The 19,165-nt window shown below is 40.0% G+C and overlaps 1 long non-coding RNA gene across 1 annotated transcript; it reads right to left on the bottom strand.

Annotated features, from left to right (window-relative positions):
• Positions 1–8,059: 8,059 nt before the first annotated feature.
• LOC111266076 (uncharacterized) lies at positions 8,060–9,152 on the bottom strand. Its single transcript, XR_002683855.2, has 2 exons — positions 9,003–9,152; positions 8,060–8,604 (listed from the first exon to the last, which is right to left on the bottom strand). It is a non-coding gene; the product is annotated as an uncharacterized LOC111266076 (long non-coding RNA).
• Positions 9,153–19,165: the final 10,013 nt, after the last annotated feature.

Here is a 19,165-nt window from a genome sequence, read left to right as displayed (position 1 = left end):
TAAGCCTCTATTCAATGACTTCCCTACATTGTATTGAAAATTCTTGATGCAAACTAAACAAAAAGCCTTACTCTACGTTATACACTATCTGTATTAAGAGATGTTTAGATATTCATATTTGAAACTCTGGTAATCTATGGAGAGCAAGGCAAAGCATAGGCTTGATTCTTCTTCGAAAGGTTTTTATCGAGGCGTGTCGAATGTGCCTTGAAGTAGTATGTATTTGGCTACCCATAATTGAGCGAATTACTGCTATGACTTTCGCAACTTTGTAGGAATCAACTCAAGTGGATCCCTATTGAAAATGATATCACCGATACTTTATTTCAACGTGAAATCGATGCCGCTACAGGGTCAATATTTAATTAAATTCGGGATATACTTCTATTTAACGTCCCTATTTTACATCTCGTTGTCGTCAAATATGCTGTTCACACTTACCATAGTCTCTATAGCAGAGGTTTTCTAATGATTAGAACAGCGTATGGCACATAACCCCACCCAGTATCAAAGATCCCATTAAAGCAGCCAGGATGCATGGATGACTAGCTAGGTCCATTCATTGTCACGTATTTTTTTCTTCATCTATATGTAATGATCTGTCGTACGGTCTATACCGTCTAAAGTTTTCTCTCACGCCGGTTGGCCGGCTTCATTTCTTCCCCGTGTGTGGACTCAATCCTCATCTGGTGCCCAACATGCCAGTAGATCTTTTCACCCTTATTCCGCTTGGTCCCTCAATAGCCACGCCTTTTGCAAGAGCAAGTACCTCTGTACGCCCATATGTCGTAACTGCGTCTACTGTTATGAGAAGCTCGTTGCTCGTCGAACCGACACAGTCTTGTCCTCATAATCGTCCTTCGTTTTTAGACATAATCTCAACTTTTGCCTTATGCCACCATTAAGGATTTTGAATCCGATCAGATAACTGCGCGAACTGACTGACATGGGGTCGTTGTGCACCATAACGAGGAACTTGCACTAGACATGTGGCTATCCAATGCGCCAACGTAGTCGCCAACTGGGAGGAGCAAGATGATTCGGAGCTAAATGCTGTTCCCGCTTCATTATCGCCGACTCGAAAGCGAGAGGCGTTGCCGGCAGACGACAGCGGGCAAAATATGAAACGACACGGCAAGAGCGAGCCGAATTCAAAGAACAAAAGACATTAGCGTCGTTAATCTCTGACAATAAGTGGAAGGTATCTCTTCGAAGGGTAATCGCCCTTGAGTCGACGCAAGGTGCAGACCGAGATCAAGCTAATCTCTATGCCTTGCTCTTTTTAGGTGACTTGATTTAGCGGAAACTTTGTGGCTGTACTGGAAGTTGCACCCCATAAAGGATTAAACTCATTCACTTACCCTCAATATTAAGGTGGATGTATTCCTGCCTAATTTGTGGAGCGTTCTGGCAAAAAAAAAAACATTCATTCTGATTAAAATAAAGGAATCGATTAGTGCTTTCGGTTTCAGAAAAAACGACTGTACGAAGTAACGAAGATGACTCGATGATATAACGGCGCTGTCCAGACTGTAGAAATTTCTGAGGTAATCCACATACACTCCATGCTGATTCTACCTATGCGCCATAGGGTAATCGGACGACCACACCTGATCGAACCTTCCAGCGATTTTTAACTCAGCCGACAAACCAGTCAGGTTGATAGAACTAATTCAAAATAATAACTTAGGCAATATCTATCTTCTAGTGGCACATAAGAATATAGGACATAGCGTTTGGACGTGTCACATGGTCACAAATATAATATGTATGATTCAAACTAAAATGATGTAACTATTGGCAGAATAAAAAAGAACTACGCGTCTTATGAATTATTGGCTCGTTTAATCGACTGAGGACAAAATTGACCTCTACTTTCTCATTCATAGATTGCCTTACCTATACTGCCACGCTTTCACAATTAGCGGTTAACAGCCCATATCGCTGCTTTATATGTCCGACCTTACAGTCAATAGACGTCATATCGCCTTTGGAATACGTACGTTTTGGTTGTAACTCAAGCTATCTTTCTGAAGATGGTTTCTGCGAAATTTAAGAATAGCTAAAGTTCACGGGAAGTTGACTTAACTGATGTTAGACAAAAAAGTGACCTTCAAGCTGCAAAACTGTTCTGGCAGAGATGCATCTTTTTTGCCATGAATGAAGTATATTCTTCAGAACCATTGTCCGTTCTAAGTAAGTAACAAAAAATGGTTCATCGTAAATACAGGTGCCATAAGCCTTTTGAGTCGCCAGAACCTTCGACCACCCGTTTGTAAAAGGTTTACTTTTATTGGTCCAGTTTTTAGAATTGCGTATACGTCAAAGTGCAGTCGCGAATCCCTGTTTAGTCAGTGATTATATTGAATGTAGAAGCTAAATCTTGACAAATCGACATTAGTTCGAAGGCGTTTCCGACAAATTCTGGATTCTAGACTTAATTCTAGATGACCATCACTGGCTTCATAATCTTCTTTAAATTTTATCGAAATTAAGGAGGCGTGTTTCTCAAAACTGTTCAACGTGTGAGTCGTCCAGAAATCCTTGTTTAGGGAGAGGGTTACGTTTTCGGAAAACCAGTTTTGTACCAAATCGCGGTATCGAGCTAGTGCGCCATCTTACTGCAAAAAAAAATATGACACTCCGTCCATCGCAGTCTTAATATACATTTCCTTCACACTTGAACGAGTAATTCAGCAAACCTGTTTTGTGTCCGTTTGGTCGTTCCCAATGATTCGATTATTCGGGAATGGGACCGCATAGGGTAAACTTGGCCACAACTAGAACGTCCCTGGTAAAGAACGAATCAGCAGTTTTTTCGAACTGGCTTTTGCATGTACGATACGAATTACATAATCGGAGAAGAATCAAAAACGACGGGATTTTAAATGATTACCAGCGCGTAATATTAAAAAGTATCTGTGAAGTTATCTGTGTGAAGTATCTGTGTGTCGGCTTTAATGATTACATACGAGCGCATGTTTTATTTTATGATATTAAAAATGCCCGTTTCCAACATGCTTCTCTTTACTGAAAATGCAGGTGAATGTCGAGTCAAGCTTATCAGATATTCATTTTCATATATTTTTATCTGTTGTTTCAGTTGCCGCAAGCATTTTCTTTACTGTAGATTTTTACGTTTGTGTATAGGCTTTTCGTTAATTATTTAAAGGTTTCGTAGCTGTTGGCAACAGAATTTTAGGCCCGTGTAGTACTCGAGGCCTATCGACCTTTGGTAATAGCTGATTCCAAGTGACGTTTGATAGGTGATCATTCAAGCTCACTAGTTTATGTTTGGGACATCAGTTTATCGTGAAAATTTTCGTACATTAAATGACTTCATTCAGTTTGCGTACGCAGGGCTGTTTTGAATTTATCGCATATTGCTCTAAGTAATACTTTCTGTTTGATTTTCATTCGTTCGGAGCAAATACGATAGGCTTTTTTGTAAGAATCACAGACCTTTTATTTATGCAAGGTTCCATATATAAGGATGCATTGAAATGGCACACGTTTCTGCCATTTCTATTCGGTTGCCTACAGAATAATGTAATGAGGCCTTGCTATTATTTTCCTTACGACCGTGCTTCATTGCGAATGCGTTTTCGATCCCATTCCGTTCGGAAGTCCGCTGACCATAAAACATCGGAATACAATCGGTTCTCTACCCTTCTCACATCTGCAACTGCTAGGTTTAAGTGTCTCACTTACACATACTGATACTTCGGACGCATTAAAAAAAGAAACATGTGTCGCTCTGTAGAGATAGTCAGGACTACTGATTGGCTGGAAGGTTCGCGGGACAGATAAAACGAGTGGCGTTTCTTCTATAAATTCAATTTTAATCAACCGCTGTTAAACAGTTGGTTATTAATACGAAGACAGGCTTGAAACGGGAAGCTATTTATCGGCTCGCTCCGTCGTTCTAAATATTTTCTAGCGTTTTTTAGCTGAAAATAACACGCAGAGGTATATGACGCAAATTACCAAAATTTGCATATGGTCTCTATTATACGGCATATAGAGGAAGGCTCGTTTCTGTCTTTTGTGCTATTTGTACATGATGCTATGTACAGTTTGTTATAAATGTTTAGAAAATTGTTCGAGTTTACTGAACTGTGAATACTTTCAGATAGACTAAGCCAAATGACATACAGATGTTTCGTATCTATAAGATCAGATTTATTATGATTTTCTGTCTTTGAGGTGGCGCACCAAAACGTCACGGTGCACCAATATCCGTGCCATTTGAAACTGCTTTTCGGTTACCCGTCCTAAAAATGTCTATCATAGAAGGGTGTTACGACTAGACAAATATCATGGCTGAGTGCTAAACAACAGCCATTGTTGTACTAACACAACAACACAAATCCAGCTTTTATGAGAGCTCATTCTCACCCCGCTTGCTATTCTTTATAAACTGAAGCAGTATGAATAAAGCCACCCTGTTTTGTCCACACGTTGCACATAGAAGCCGCTCACCAGCATCAAATATCGGCCTCACCATACTCTAATAACCAGCGCTTATTTCCCTAATAATAATTTGCTTTGAATCACTTCTCACTGCCTACCAGGAAGACAGAGGATGGTGGTAAAAAGCTTCCCTTTCCTATAATGAAAAAGAATAAAAACTACAATAAATTATTCACAAAAGGTTTTCGAGGTGCTCCGTAGCGCGACGGCGAAACAGATGCCATAAAGATTAAACGACTAATCTAGCTCGTTTTTTTTTTAGATGTTTTTTTTTATCTTTCGAACGTTTGCGACAAGTGATGACTTTGTCAGAAGGGGAAAATTGGTCTGACATTTAGAAAGTTTAGTTCCGCGTGTAGGATTACCGCGTGTAGAGGTGAGTAAAATCGGGTCTGTAAGTAAGCTGATTCGAACTTACGAGAAGGACCTACCTATGAGGAGCACTACGAGATTATATGGTCTATTTATAGTAAATAGTCACCATGTGATCATAGGCGTAGCAATTTATTGATGAACATGTTTTCTCTAATCCGTGCTGAATCATCGGAAAAATCGTTCAATTGCAAATTTATGCAGCTTATCGAATGTAGCCAAGCTGATGATATGGGACTGACCTCCAGCGGTCTAGAAACAGGGATATCATAGAAATGCAGCGGTGTGGTGTAATCGGAATCATGTCCTATTATTTCAATACTGTTTTAATGTGAATCTAGGACGATCAAATCAAGTGGCTAAGGGTTATCGATATCCTTAAAAGAATATTTAACGTAACAATTTGTATTGACTGAGATTACGCTTATATAAAGATGTCACTCTGTGACAGAAACATCGAACGTTAATTATATTTTTGTCTATAATTTTGCACCCTTCAAGGCAACAGCGTTGCCAAGCTCGTGTATGGTAGTGACGGGAATAATCTTAGAGCAGCTCGCATAGAAAACTCATTATACTTTACCTCTTGCTTTAATCCTTAAATCGTTGGCTTTTAAAATACGACGACTGCGAAGTGAATAATTTTCTACTAGAATATATCAAGATGTATTACATTTAAGCGTAATCTGCCCTAAATACCTATATCTATATATTATTAGTTATCCAAGACTATCAAAGTTATTACCGAAAATAAAAACAGTACAACGCTGCACACCTAAAGAAAAGAGGACGTTGACAGAGAGTATGGCATGCTATGGCAAAGAACGAAGGAAAGGAACTATAATATTCGCTTTCTGGTGAAAAATGAGCAGACTTCTCCGAGAACATCTAGAAAGCTCTGCTCTGGGTCTGATTGACGATGAGAAAAAGCAAAGCTACATTAGGAGTCCGCTGTCAAGCCAAACCTCAAGACACGAACGACTAGACGAACAAGAAATGTTCTGTTAAACTAGCGGCGGCTAGCAGCGTCTGCAATAGCAACACCTCCGAAAATTGAAGCGGTCCCATCCTGAACTCTGGCGATTTATTAAAATGTCCTAAAGAGATTTTTCGAACGTCTATAGGAATCAGCGCCAGCTAAGCTACAAACACAGGCAGCAACAGGAAGGGCAGTAGTTCGATTTTCAGAAACAATTGTCTGGCTGAAGGATCAAGAAAAAGAAACCATGACGGCAAGCATCGTACTGGACATATCTTGTAAGCAGGTGGTAGGGCCATCTCTGGTTTGGCTTTGAACAACGCATGTATGTTGGCTTTCTTTCCGCGTACACGTTCATAAGTATGTACACGTGCATCTGTACACAAATAGAAAGTCAGCTCAGTAGCAAGAACTTAGTTAGAAAGTTTTTTTTTTGTCCGAACGATTCGATGCAGTCAGATTGAGGCACCAGGGAGCGCTTTGCGGATCTCTAAATTTATATAATAATTTCAACTGCGAAGTTCAGTAATCGAGTCAAAATCATTAGTGCTAGCATGTGGTACGCTGCTTAAGCACAGTAATAGATAACATCAATAGCCCACTTATTTTGATGTCAAAAATATTTTGGCTCGTCTCAAGCATCAGGAGAATATTTGCAAAACTATTAGTGTCAAAAGTGCCGTTATTTTTGAATTGATTATTCTTAAATAGTTTATTTGAGTCTTTGTTTATTTAAATATTTATGAGACCACATTTTTTTTCATAGCTCGAGTTTTCTTAGAGAAATGTCCACATTCACAGAACTTACTGATCGAGGGTGCGTTCGACCTATGTACGCCAAATCTTCATAGACGGATGGCTGACTTAATGCTTTTCATCGGTTCAAACGTTTGTGTTCAATTCGTGTTCGAAACAGAGCACGATTTTGCAATGTTAATTTGAAGAAAACGGTCATATTGGTACCTTCTCTCTCGTTTATATCGTGTGCCCGTGTGGAGTTAGCGGAAGCTTTGTGGAATTATGATGGACCTACAATAAGTAAGTGAGCTTGGGCTTAAGTACCTAGTAGGGCCAGGGTATAGAACTAGTCAGCAGTCGCCTTATTCTCTCCTGAGTTCATGGCTGCTCGATAAATCAATGAAAGTAACAAATTCCTTTGAATTTTTCCGAAATTCCTATATGCCCATGATCCCCTACAGACTTGCAAAGACAGAAAGGATAGCTTTGGACGCCGCACATGTACATCTATTAATGCTTCTACGTATGAGCCAGTGGTCGCTCCGGACTTAAATTTCTACTCATAGATAGTTTTTTAATTATCACTTGCTAAGTTCTCCTTTTACCCAAACAATCATTCTTCAGTCTTTCTATTAGTTCGAATTCTAATCATTTTCACAGGAGTCCAATCTTGCATAAACCTAACAGTTGACAAACGATACCAGTTGAATAGGCCCAAGTACTCGGAAGCATTCTCGTTAATCACTGCCGTGACATGGTTACTAGCGCGTGCGGATGCATGAAGACCCCATAAAACATCATAACTTTTTTTCTTTTTCTTCGTGACCTCGACTGCTATTGCGAGTTAACCAGAATCTTGCGAAGAAGAACCTTTACAACAGCAGCTTAGTAAACAACAGCAAAGCAGACTGCAGTCCAGTGGCCAAGTGCGTAACGTGCGTAACCCGTGTGCCGCTGCATCCATGTGTGTTTTCGTTCTGTCCTAGTGGATGTACTGGGGCATCAAGGCTTCATTTGCACCGATTATGCACTGGACAGTGGCGGACAAGCCTTGAGCGCCACCAGCGTTGTTTGCGGCAACGTCGACAGCATAGAATCAAACGCAAGGCTGGTGCTTATTTTCGAGTAGACAAGCTACAATACATCGGCAAAGGTGGGGGCTCAACGGCGGCAGTAATGGAAGCTGCGGTGGCCACAGTTATCGATATGGTGAGCCATCTCAAATAATATAGAGTTGGGGGTGCAGAAATCGTTTGTGTTTACAGAACGAGATGTACGTAAGGTTTTCACATTCTGTAAAACTTGTTGCTGCTACTAAGTATACCAAAATATCATAGCTAACCTCCTAGCTAACTGTACTATGAGATGGGCGGCGAAACTTCTATTCGACCGCACTGTTCTGAGCCGCTCAGGCGTTTACTCCTACTTCATGCAGTCGAACTGTTTTCATACCTAGTGCCTTTTTGCCCACCGATCTACAAAGAGACGCAAAAAAACTGTAAGGCAAACATATATTTTTTATTGTATAGTGTCTTATGATATTAGGCATCCTCAATCAGCCAAAATCACCTTATTCCATTTGGTTAGTTTGACATCCGGCTGTCATGTGCCACCTGGATCAACATTGCAATTAGCTCAAGGGAAGACTCAACAAGCAGATGGTCCTTAATAGGTTGTCGCCACAACAATTTAACAATCGCGACCCATAATATCGAACCCAATACTGTCATGAGACTGTGATGCATAATGAATAAGAAACACCGTATAACAATTATTTTTAGACTCTCTTTAATTGTGCTGCTTATATTGATATCATACTGTCTGACTTTCACTTGGAAGTCGAATATCGAATATACATATATCGTCTTGTGTTCAAACTAGTAAAATAAATCGACGGATAGGCAACGATCCATCGAGACCACAAGGGATAGCCATTAAAATGGCCTCTACAGACTAGAGAACTCAGAGTATGATGCTCAGTGTAGTTCGATGATAGATGAATCAGCATGCGTGCTCATACAAATGTCAACCCACACGTCTTACTGTAAATTTGGAAAAAGCAGACATCGATTATATAGACAAAACGAAATAATAGGGTGCTAACAATTGTGAAGACGCGGAATATATGTATATATAGGGTTGTCGAAAAGACACTGAACGTACCAACGTCAAAGCGCATATTTTTTTGTATTTGAAAACAAATAAAAACTAAACTATCAGTAAGTAAACTCGTCACTGTAAAATTTGTGTGGTTTTTCGACGAAAAATTGTGGCAAGTGATTTTTGCATCGTCCTATTAAAACTAAGTTAAAATAAGGTTTGTAGCGACTGATAGTGTGTGATGATGAAAGATCCAAGTTGTACGGCAGATAAATTCAAATTTCCCATTCTTCCAGATAACTAAAGGTGTATGTAGTCCTGCATTGTTATAATAACTTACCAGGTCTCTCTTTCGATGGCATGTTGTAGTCCGGTCACTTGTTGATCAAATCAGCCGCTTTGTTAGCGGACACCAGATCATATTGCGATTCTTTCCCAATCCCAGCAGACAAATAGCATCACTTTGTTTGGCGCCATTTTTGAATCCTTCCACAGCCTATGGAGGATATTCTTTTATTTGTACGTTATACTTGTATGTGATCTATTTTTTTTTTTCGGTCAGTCGAGTTAGGAATGGTCTGATTTAATTTTTGTGGGTAGAGCGTGTAGTATAGAACTTGGAAGATGATAATACTGTGGACTCTATTCGTTCATCAGTAGCTTTTTTAAACCCGAAAACTATTTATATTTATTTGGTAGTGGATACTTACTTGGCGATATCATGGCCACTGGCATGTCGGTTTAGTTTAACTCTTGCGTTTATATCATTCGAGATACGACACTCGAAAGTTACCTAGCTTATAAAAACTGTTAATACTTTTTCTAAAAGCAAATATTGTAGCCGAAACGTGCATGGTAATAATGCATGACAATGTCGCAACGTTGAGAAAATGGCAAGTAAACAAGCTTAGCAGGACGAGTACTGTGGGATAAGTATGCCATATAATGTGTTGGGTCGTTTAGCGTAAAACGTGACAAAAATTCATATTCTATTTCAAGCTGTCGCGACGTTTCATGACCTCTTTTTTAAGTATTTGAAAGGCCTTTATAGTCTTTAAGATCTGAGACGATTTGTACTGCGCCATGAAGAATAAAAAGTTCGAGTGATTAGCGAATCTGATTTTCATCATAAAATCACAACGGCAGGAACAGTTAGTTGTATCAGTTTTGTATTCGGCATAGGTTGCACTCTGAACCATTTATTCAGAACATTCCGGCAAGGAAATTTTGAATCCGAAAATAAGACTCGTGGAAGAACCTCACTAGAGAAAATAGATAACGAAAGGCTGAGAGCTGCGTTACGAAACAAGCTATCGCGAATTGCATGTACATTAGCATTAAGGTTTAATGTATACAAAAATACTATAATTATTCATCTTGGTCAAATTAAGACAAACAATGAAACAAATTAATTTTATGATTTGAACGAGAAAAAAAACAGAGGCTTTGTTTTTCTTTGCAAATCTCGCACCGAATTATAATGATCTGTGATGAAAAATAGATCGTCGATGGTTATCGCTCACGGCCCATGCAAGTAAGCCGGCAGAACGTCACTTTAAAGCAGATGATGCAAAAGTACATAGTATCTATTCGATGAGCTCTGGTTAGTCAATTAAGGTTAAAAATGAACTGTTCAAGTTTAGAGAGGATCATGAAAAACTCCGGATTAAATAATCAAGCTTAGTGAAACACACAAGTGAGCCGTTCTTATATTAACTTTATAAGAATCACGTCGGCTAATATAGAACTGTTACAGTTGTAGACCCTCTGTTATCCACACAGGCATTGTTTTCATCCATTTTCAAAATTTTGGCAACTTTCTAATGGGAAAATTATTGAAGTTTCAAAACGACGTTAAAACTACTTTTCAAGACTTCATAGACTTCTGTGCCTAAAACTTACACAGCAGTGGAATGGCTGAGTGGTAAATGGTAATAGGTAATGGTGCATAGTTTCAAAATGAGAGAACTAAAGCAAGACGCACCAAAGGTTAGAATTCATTATGTCGCGTTTTATACTGAAGGACGTATATATATACATTATCACATGTATAGCCCTCCGTCCTATGCAAGCACGTTAATGTGTGCAGCTTATATTTGAAACTTCGCTGTGGCGCGAGGGATTACGCACGGAGAGGTGTATGCACCAACAGCCCTCTAAATTAAATTCTTCTAGTTCGCATACATAATACTACGAAGGTCCCTCTGTACCCCTACAATGGGCACCGATACCTGTGGCAAAGTAAGGACTAGTAAGGAGTGTAATGATATTGACGCTAATCAAAAAAGAACCGAAATTGAAAATTAGAATAATTAAAAAAAATCTTTAATGCTAACCCTCTGGCCATAATCGAAGCTAGCATCCGATGCTTGTGAATAGAAGGCTTGGTGTCCGGGCTGTGTTTGCAGCCGACCCAGAGGCGGACTAAGTCTAACGCCACATATATTAGGTTGAAAGTATTTTTGTTTTTTTTTTCAATGCTTCCCTCGCTTTTTTCCGTTTCGGTGGCTTTTTACTTCTATACATCGTCTGAAGGCGCTTTCTACTATGAAAACCCGTTGCAATTTCTGTGTGCAACGAACGAAATCTTATGATGATTTCTGGCTACATAGGTGATGCTTTCAGACGAAAGAAAGGGTATATCCGACATTGATTTTGTCTATACAGTTCGAGATCTTTGTGCCGTGTACAGCAAGGACTGTCAAACAAAGAGGACTGCTCAAAACTGATTTGCAAAGTTCAAAAATGGCATCTCGGTGTTGGGAGCTACACTCCACCCCAATGAGCCATTTAAGACCGATGAATACCTCCAAAGGAAGACGACCAGCAAACACAGCGCACATAAGGCGAGCGGACAGACTGAGTATGAATGACCTAAATAAGACTGCCGATAGACACATGAAATCTATTCATGGATTAAGAATTTTGATGTACGTACTGAATCCAGAAATACATCTTACCCGCCATTGGCAGCCAAATGACAAGTCTCTATAGAAAATTTCCCTCTAAAACAAAAAGCAGTGTCTTCGCTAATGGGTAGCTCCGCAAGGCCGCCAGAGCCCAGTGTTAAACCGGATCTTCGTCTCAAAAAGACAATAATTTCCGTTTGATGAGGTGGAAAGGTTTTTAACTGTCAAATATTTGAAAAGGATGCAATGATTAAGAAAGAGCCGTGTATGGCCCAATTGCTCAACAAAAAAAGGCCCTATGGGCACAAATGCTCCGCATATAGCAAAGGCCGCCCTGCAAGAATTTGAGTTGATAATTCTTTTGTGCCCATCACGTCCTCTGAACTTTGTTTCGATGTTGATTGGCAAATAAAATGAATAATTGTATAGTTCACAGTGAAGAGGGTCACAAAACTAAATTCAATACCAGATTTTAAACAAGACAAAGTTATTAATAGATGAGAGAAGGTCGTGGAGCGTCACGGTGGATACATAATAAATTAATGTGTTTTTTTACTACTTTAAATTAAATGCTGTATTTTTTTTTTGTTTTTTTTTATGAAGAAGCTCAAATTCTATACGGTCCAATTTAATATAACGAAGACGATTTTTCAAATGGAGCAAAACGAAGATACGGTCACTATTTAGATAACACGATGATGTGACGATAAAGGTTTTACAAGTACAGGAAAATCAGTCTGTCCTCTTGCTTATTGCAATTTTGCTTTGTCTTTTTGTATTCTAGCCATTTTTATATTCAAATGTTTTAGGTTCAGAAGAGATGATTTTTCCTTTCTTTGATGGGAGTTCACCTTCTGATATATTGAAGGGTGACTGTAAAGTTAGAAGAATGATACGTTTGAAGTCCTATTGATTGAAAAAACAGCTGTCACCCTTCACAGCAATAGTAACAATAATATTACTGAACGAAATAAAGTGGGTTGATTTGCGCTGAACCCTGAATGAAGGTAGTCCAATCATCAGGCCTGAAAACGAGTTTTGTGCCCTGATCCGAAACTCCTTATTCGAATGACTGCTCCCAACAAACGCTATACCTGAATTGGACACTCTTATATTTTGGTTAAAGGAAAACGGCTGCTGCTAGGTAACTTGTATTCTGTTACAGCCAGCCGAAACAATGCGATAGTATTGAATGTTTGCTTTGTTTGCTAGGATCTTGTTTCACAGTGACTCACGTTTCCTTCACAGATTTAGGAGATACCCCATTTTGAGGTAATTGTTCTTATTTACTACTTCCTTACATTTTACTATTCTCGCCAACTTCTGCACGCTGATAAATATGCGATGCAAATCAGAATAAACTCCTTAATATTATATTTGATATTTTCTAGAGTCTGCTGTCTTTCAACGCTGCTGGTTAGCGTTTGTCATTACCTCAAGCCACTAACAACAACATTGGGTGGTAGTAGAGCGACGTACTTCGATTCGTTTTTATCTTCTTACGTATCTTCATCTAACTCTTTGTCCTATCAACAAAGTGAGGTAATGAGGCGACGCCTTCTCGTTAAAACAGGCTCCACGTACCGCCGCTATCCCGCCTGATAACTTACCGCTGTTCGTAGCAATCGGAGCGGCCGCAATAACATTTATTTGTATAAAGGTTCGTCCTTGAATGTGAATCGTACATGTGTGACTCGGGCAAGCGATAATGTCACAGAATTTGCTGTCAAGTCTAAGGCGTAGGTAGACGAAATCTTTCTTGCGACTTCGCTCCAACCAGCTGCGTTTCGTCTCGGGCCTAAATCAGGCGCAAAGCGATTCGATTAACTAGGCTTACATATCCTACAGTGTATTGGTGGCTTCTAACGGCGGTGGTTGGGTCAGCTCAGTCCCAACTAAACAATTACTTTATAGAAGCTAGTGTTACTCCTGTGGCATCTGTTATATGAAAACGTTGGTTTGGCGGATCATTGGGGGCGAAACGGTAACTATTACATTGGGAACTGTTGAATATCTAAAAAATGTAATATTGTTCCTGTTCGATAGGTAGCGTTACAGATGACTTGAAGCGGAGCTCCTTCCCTCCTCACGTACTTTCTTTCTTGGTAAATTGGGGTTCAATTAAACGAGATAAATGGGTTAAAATGAATTATCGTACGCGCTTTGAAAGTGCTCAACAAGAACTTTTCGTCGTCAACCAGCTCCAATGATCCCAAATCCAGCTGCCAGCCTTGCATGTAAAGTCTATATAGGTGTAGTTTCTTTTTTAAACTTCAGAATGTTTTATAGCAACACATCTCAGCGAAAATTTTAAGAATGTGCTTTGTTTTGGATTGAAGATTAATGTGGTCTTCGAATTAGCGATGGCCTACCTTACTGAAGATGAATGAAAAAATGTATCGATTTTAGAATATAATTGTCAGAAAGTAATCCTCACACCGATTAGGATGGAGGTTCACTAATGAAGTCTAAGAAGCGTCAACCTATTGCCTAACATTGAGTCTGCCGACTGATAAGCCTATCTACACATTCTGTTAGCAAAGGCCCGTTATATCGCTACATATATCAGGATGTAAATTCTTCAGGCTTCTCTAATGATGTGGCCCTTGCAGCAGTTGTTGGCAGCTTCACTTCTAATAGTCACCCTATAAATAAATTTTGTCTTTTCCTAGATAATTGTCAGAAAAGCATTTGCTTTTCTCGAATCCTGAGGCAAATACTGTTGATCCGGATAAAAGCGTGAGATTTTCAGACAACACGAATACACATTTTCCGGTTGGTGATGTTGCATTTCAAAATACAAGTTTATCCAGACAGGACGAACGAAACCTTTTTTTTTTTACTTCGATGTCACATAATTATCTTTCTCATAGCCTAACAAATAATTAGTTAGATAATTAGCGAAAATAATGCAAATTACTCTACGCATTTGTGTTGTACTGAATAATAATCTCGCACGAAGCACTCGTGTTACTTGCAAAAAGTATTTGTCAGCTACTGCGTGTTTGGCATAGTTAGAAGAGAATGCCGTACAAACAAAAGCTTCCTTTTTGATTTCATGGGTATGTTGATTGGTAATCATCTAGTTTTCTTAAACGATACTCTTGAGAATTTAGGTGTTTCATAATGGAACTTTTCTTTCTATAACATTTATCTATGAAGCGTATACACGAAATATGTTTTACACGGCGTCATTGTGTCGAAAATTCTGGATAGGAGATTGCACTTTATGGGGTTTGAGTTACGAATAATACCATTGAGACAATCAACACTATAACGTATTATTTCTTCATTGCTCGAGTGGTTTGTCTTCAATGGTTCAATTTCATCAGCGAGGAAGGCACAACTGTGCGGCAGACGCAATAGCCAGTTATTCTTCAAAGTAGTGCCATCGTATGTAGCTCTGAAAACAGAAAAAAAAGGAAAAAAAACAGTCGTGTTCAAAGCCAGAAACCTGTGCCACCATCGTTACGCACAACACTGCGCCCCACCAGCTTTTTAACAAGACATCAGGCGTCCCTGACGAATAAGCACAGTCTCGCGTACACGGATAGACAGATCCACGCAGGACGGAAAGGTAGAAGCTCCACCCCAATTCCATCCTGAGTTCTCTAGGACCTCCAACATTCGTCCCAGCAGCACGGAGTCCGTTTAATTCATAGAATCTACCAGGAATAAAGGCATGCTCCTAACGGGAGTTCAAAAACGAACGATGCGTCGTGTCAGGCGACCTTCGTCGTTCTATTCAAGCGTCAGCCACCGAACACGAGCGAAAGAAGCCTCAGTATAGAAATGCACATTGTGGTTGGATTCGGAGATCGCCAAAACCCTGCTCCACCATCCGACATACCCAGTGCCTTTACCTTCTATATCCACGGTTCACCATCATCCAAAGCAGCTACCTTCAGACTGTTTGCTCCGACTGGGATAGCCCTCACTCCAAAAGAGACGTTTGCGCTTGCGGGTGCAACGGCTGCAGGAGCCTGCTTGCCAGCGGCTCACTAGCTCTGCTTGTTGTCCTCGTTCATTCGTTTCGTACGACGAAGACGGGTGAGAGGAAATCGTTGGAACTCAGTCAGAGACAGACATGGGGCCGATGGCAGTGTCTGCTGCTGCTACAGTCCTGCGGTGCCAACTATAGAAACCGCGCCGCTGCCCGTCCAGGAGCTGCGCCAACAAGCGCTGCTGTAACCGTTTTAACCGTCAGAGAAAGCACCAAACCACACCTGCCACTACTGTGATTTCCGCTGATTTCTGACGCTGACGGGGTTCGACGGAGGGAAGTTGTAGCAAATCCGATTTTTATTGCTTCGCTTTGCTGTGTGCTTATTTGCCTGTAGTGCGGCCTGCGCCGCTCTCTAGTTGGGAGTCTGTAGAAAACACGACAGACGTGAGCGAGTAAAGCGGTTCAGCTGGAACGCCCGCCGCTATGAGGATTAGTACCTCGTATTTGGCAAAATTCAGACCACAGGACGACGGTCGGCACGGGTGCTTCCGTGTCGACTGAACTCGTGCAGTAACTGCTCCTTTGGCGAGCTTTTTCCTGATACATGGCCCATATTGTTAGTTATGAAGACCGGTGTGTATCTGTACGCCACAGAGGAATGTAGTTCCCGTGTGTCGATCTCGCGATGCCCTTTTCCAGGCGACTGACAACTATATCAAATGAAAGCAAGAACACGCCGCTGAGAGTAGTGAGGGACTGCGTCTATGTCACTGATGCAAAAAAACTTGACGGATTGAGCTAACTGCAACAAACCTGTCACACGGCGCGCAGCGTCGCTTCGCGCGCATCTGTGGTCTGGCCTTATTACCTGATACAACATTATGTCGGCCTGATCAAGAGAAAACGATTTTACGCAGATGTGAACTAGCAATAGCATGAGTGTCTGCTCCGGAGATAATATTTAGGAATAAACAACTAATGCGAAAAAACATCGAAAAGTCGCACAGTGTTGAAGGAAGTAATATGATAAATCGATATAGTAACTACTACCAGTTGTCCTGATTTGGTGCAATTAAAATTGTGCGTCCTCGGATATAAACGCTGTAGTCCTGAGTGTGTTGATCGCGCATTGTATGTAAACTAGTATATTATGCAATAAATAGGTTTAGGTAATATCCTAGGGATTCGTAAGTTTTAATATGCAACGTGGGGTCAGTCAAAATTTTGATTGTAAAAGGATTAAAGAATTCATAAGTAACAATACAATTAACGCGTCGGAACTCAGTTTCTTAAATTGAAATATGACGTTGGTGTCTTGCGATGACTCTTCTATGGAGCTGGGCGTCTTACGAGCGTTCACAAAAGTTGACATTAACTATACCTAACACATTGTTCTAAAGGGCTGGAGTGATTAGCATTGCTCTATAAACCCTTAGCAATGATTTCTGTTATTGGTGGCATTGGGTTTGCTTAGCAGCACCACATAGTCTACTAGCATAGCAGCCATCCCGTTGCTTATGTTTTTCCGACAGGAACTGTGTGGACGAAGGCGAGGACCGACTGAGAAAGCAGAGAGCGACACGACTGCTCGATCGTTGATTTATTCAGAACAGACGGATTCGATGTTTCTCGATGCCAGACGAGCAGGCGGGTGGGCCAATTGGGTCGGCCAGCCCAACGAAACGGTAACACGGGAATAACGAAACCAAAGGCACTTACTCAAATTAAATTTCCTTCGATTGTAAAGGAACAGTGAGGAAACTGTAACACAATATGTGGGGAAGGCGTATTGTGACTGGGTCGTTTGAAAAAAGATAATATAGAAAGTGGGCCTTCTAGATAACGACCGTCGACTTTCGTCTATATCATTCAATTGCATTATATTATGGATGCTCAAGGATCGTTCGATTTATGTCAGTGGTGGTGGTGGTGGTGCTTAGATGACCTTGAATGACGCTGACTCATTTTAGGAACTGAGCTATTCTAAAGAATTAGTACCAATCAGAAGTTACTGATAAACTTTTTCAGGGGGCTGTTCTTCTCGACAAGTTGTTCCTTAGTGTACGCAGTTCTTTATAGAGCGAGCTTCTGGCAGCCAAATGAATCGATTGCGTAGACAGCGCCCTATTCTCTAACGGCGTAGGTGTAGATGCTAAGCCTATGGCCGCAGTTCACGCGTGCGTTTATAGATGTAGATATTAGAATTATAACCATTTCAACCCTGTATTAATCGATTTGAGCAATAATTTAAGCTGTGTTCGCAAACGAATTTATGTTTATATATGAAGCAATTTTGGATATTATATTTGGATATATTATATTATTTATTGAAATAGTTTTTTATTCGTCGTAACAATTATAGCTGGGCTGTCTATGTTTGATAAATGCGATCTACGTAGCTTATAAATTTGTTTTTTCATTGAACCGTTTCTATGGAATGAACTTATATAATATATATATATATATATATAAGCATATACAAAGCAACAGTGCCGGAGAAAATGGAAAATTGTGTGTCTTAACACAAAGTACACTATATTAAATCCATGTCAAGCCTTACACTTGTCTAGGATGTCCTTTAAATCATATTGGTATAAATATCACCGTATGTCGTGATGCTCAGCCGCGACTCGGATGGACATATGTATATCATAAAGAAAAAGTCTAGTGAATGATGCGGTACGCCTTGGAACTTGTTTACTTAAGTGAAGCCTAAACCCAACTGTGGTCTTTGTCAAGCCTTTTCTAGAGGGCTTCCTTGATGATAGCAGATCAGCTCGCTAGATTAACATATACTCGTGATTGCTCAAGGCGGTTCATCCTGCGTCCGTGGTCACACCATGTCTAGCCTACAGATTCAAAATGGTCTCCTAACATCAGCTCCTGTACAAATTTAATCAGGAAATTAGTTTTAGGTTAAACTAGGCGTAAAGTCGCTAAACTAATTTATCTTCAGAGCCACTCAGTTAGCGTGAGCTGTTAGAGCAGCAACATTCGAAGACTTCGACATGCGATAAATGCTCAGTTTTGACCAGTTGCCGGTCGTTTAGATGAAGAAAGTCCCTCTCATTGTCAATCATCATTTACTTGTAAGAACCATTTCTTAAGTGCAAAGGTATATAATTTCTCAAAAGTCTCTACCTATCATTGTGCGAACAGGCCGTTTTGTCCTTCGAAATTAAGGAAGCGGTAACAAGGCCGAAAGAGAGGCCTTTCTCTACTTATGTGTAGCCTAAATCATCGTTGAGAGATGGGCTGCAATGAATAATTCTACATAATAATAAAAAAATAATTGGGTAACTGACTTGTACTGTTTATCGTTGTAGTATGACTATTTTTCAAAAGTGTCTTAGTATTGTTTTTCCAGTAAGCAATATTTTGAAATATAATAGAAAAGGTTTATATTTTCATGACCACGACCGCTCTGCATTAAGGTTACAATTTATTTAATGACACTAACTAATATCAATTAGTATATCCAGGATTGTTTTCGCTTAAGAATATTGCTCTTACTGTCGTTCGTTAGCGGTAGACATAAGTGAATATTAACAGCAAACAAATTATAATCTATGTCCTATTGTAAGAGCACGAGTTTATCTATCAGTGAAGGACAAAACACATTTGTACTTTAACTCCGCTAAGCGTTTT

This window comes from Varroa jacobsoni, unplaced genomic scaffold, assembly GCF_002532875.2.
Source record: "Varroa jacobsoni isolate VJ856 unplaced genomic scaffold, vjacob_1.0 scaffold_1049, whole genome shotgun sequence".
NCBI classification, from domain to species: domain Eukaryota; kingdom Metazoa; phylum Arthropoda; class Arachnida; order Mesostigmata; family Varroidae; genus Varroa; species Varroa jacobsoni.
The sequence above is the reverse complement of the archived record's forward strand: the minus strand, read 5'-3'. Positions and strand labels throughout refer to the sequence as shown.